The sequence below is a fragment of the Chlorocebus sabaeus genome, chromosome 2 (genome assembly GCF_047675955.1).
Source record: "Chlorocebus sabaeus isolate Y175 chromosome 2, mChlSab1.0.hap1, whole genome shotgun sequence".
NCBI classification, from domain to species: Eukaryota; Metazoa; Chordata; class Mammalia; order Primates; family Cercopithecidae; genus Chlorocebus; species Chlorocebus sabaeus.
Genome location: NC_132905.1, coordinates 6,873,650 through 6,875,798, shown reverse-complemented (window position 1 = coordinate 6,875,798; position 2,149 = coordinate 6,873,650). Strand labels below are relative to the sequence as shown.

The window sequence follows — 2,149 nt, the reverse complement described above, 5'->3', positions numbered from 1 at the left end:
AGGTGGCTGCCCCAGGAGGTACTCACCTGGAGGCTATCTCAGAGCAAGGACCCCTCCCATCTCCCTTCCTCACCTTTGGGGGAATCTCTGCCCTCCCTCCCTTCCCATTAACAGGTATCAAAGCCCCACCTGGACGACAGTTTTGCCCTCTCACAGATGGAAGCCAGCTCAGCTTTGACATCTGTGCTGAAATCATCCCAGCCACCCCCATAGGTCTCCAAGGGCAGTCACTGCCAACCACAAATGACACCAAATCCACCAATGATGTACAAAGGGAATGCCTGGGGGAGAGGGGTCACCTAGTGGACCAGTAGTCTTGGGTGCCCATAAACTTCTTAAACCACTTTCACGTGAATTGTTTAATTCAACAGATCATGATTCCAAATCTGCTTACACCAGCAGGCAGATCACAAGTGAACATTTAAGCTCTGTGCCTTGGTTTCCCCATCAGTAAAGGGGGGTAAGGAGGGCTCCTGCTTAATGGGGTGGTTGTAAGGATTGCAGTGGCAGAATGTATGCGAAGTGCTCGGTCGGTCATTGTAAGCTGCAGGCCTCTGCATTCTGCTTCTCCTGTAGTGGAGGAAGGCCGAGTTGGCAACAGCACGCCTGGATACACTCTTTCTGGAAGACGGTGTTGGAATATGGGTCAGAAGGCGAAACATACTTCTTACCAGCCATGTGATTTCAATTACTTAACCTCTCCCTGCCTCCGTTTTCACACCTGGAAATGGGACTGGCAGTGCCTGATTCATAGATCGCTGTAAGGATCAAATTAATTGGTAAACAGGAAGCGCATTAAACCATGCCTGGATCCAGCGGGCCCTTGACTGATATTATGGCTATTATTTGGCCCAGATTCTATTTTTGCAATTGTAACTTCAACTTTTTTTTTTTTTTTTCTTTTTCTTTTTGAGACAGAGTCTTGCTCTGTCACCTAGGCTGGAGTGCAGTGGCCAGATCTCGGCTCACTGCAAGCTCCACCTCCCGGGTTCACGCCATTCTCCTGCCTCAGCCTCCCGAGTAGCTGGGACTACAGGCGCCCGCCACCTCGCCCGGCTAGTTTTTTGTATTTTTTAGTAGAGACGGGGTTTCACTGTGTTAGCCAGGATGGTCTCGATCTCCTGACCTCGTGATCCGCCCGTCTCAGCCTCCCAAAGAACTTTCAATTTTACAGTTCCTCAAGTGTCATACCATATGTGTATAATGCTGTTTCTTGCTGCAGAGCTATTTGTAATAGCAAAATGTTGGCAGCCACTTAAATATCAACCCATGGGTGGGAACAATATACTCTAGATCAGCTGTCCCCAACCTTTTTCGCACCAGGGACTAGTTTCATGGAAGACCGTTTTTCCACGGACTGGGAAGGGGTGGGTGTGGGGGATGGTTTTGGGAAGAGGCTGCTCCACCTCAGATCACCAGGCATTCGTTGAAGTCTCATAAGTAGTGTGCAACCTAGATCCCTCGCATGTGCAGTTCACAATAGGGTTCATGCTCCTATGAGATTCTAACGCCACTGCTGATCTGACAGGAGGCGAAGCTCAGATCGTTATGGTCGCTCGCGGCCACCACTCACCTCCTGCTGTGTGGCCCCATTCCTAACAGGCCACAGACTAGTGCTAGTCCTTGCCCAGGGGTTGGGGACCCCTGTTACAGATCATCCATATGATGTGATTCTTTGCAGCCGTTCAAAAAGGATGACTGTATTTGGAATAATGTCCAAGATGTGCCTAAAGTTAAAAAAGAAACAAGAAAATGAAGATGACTAAACAATATGTGGTTATTCCATTTTAGTTTAAAAATTATGGTCAGGGTAGGCAAACATATTCTAAAGGAATTTTCACACACTGCTCATTTCTGGAGAAAAGGATTCACTTTCTCCGTTTATGTTTCTGTATTTTTATAATGAGAATATATGACTTTTGTAATCGACAAATACTAACCATAACAAGAAGTGCACATTGAAATGAAAATGCCCATGATTGCTGTCTTTGGAGGAGGGTGGGAACAAACCGTGGAATACTATGACTCTGGAAAGCAGGAGAGCCCAGCTCCAGAGGTCAAATTCCACTGCAGTGACCTGGAAAGGGCTGTCACATACTTTGCAAAAGGAATCTCAGGGCCTCGAGTGTGACTTCAGGTAGGTGACCCG

The 2,149-nt window shown here is 47.6% G+C and overlaps 1 long non-coding RNA gene across 1 annotated transcript; it reads right to left on the bottom strand.

Moving 5' to 3' along the window:
• Positions 1 to 344: 344 nt before the first annotated feature.
• On the bottom strand, positions 345 to 1,727 carry LOC119618545 (uncharacterized). The gene is made up of 2 exons (XR_005234893.2): positions 1,574 to 1,727; positions 345 to 621 (listed from the first exon to the last, which is right to left on the bottom strand). It is a non-coding gene; the product is annotated as an uncharacterized lncRNA (long non-coding RNA).
• Between the last annotated feature and the right edge of the window lie 422 nt (positions 1,728 to 2,149).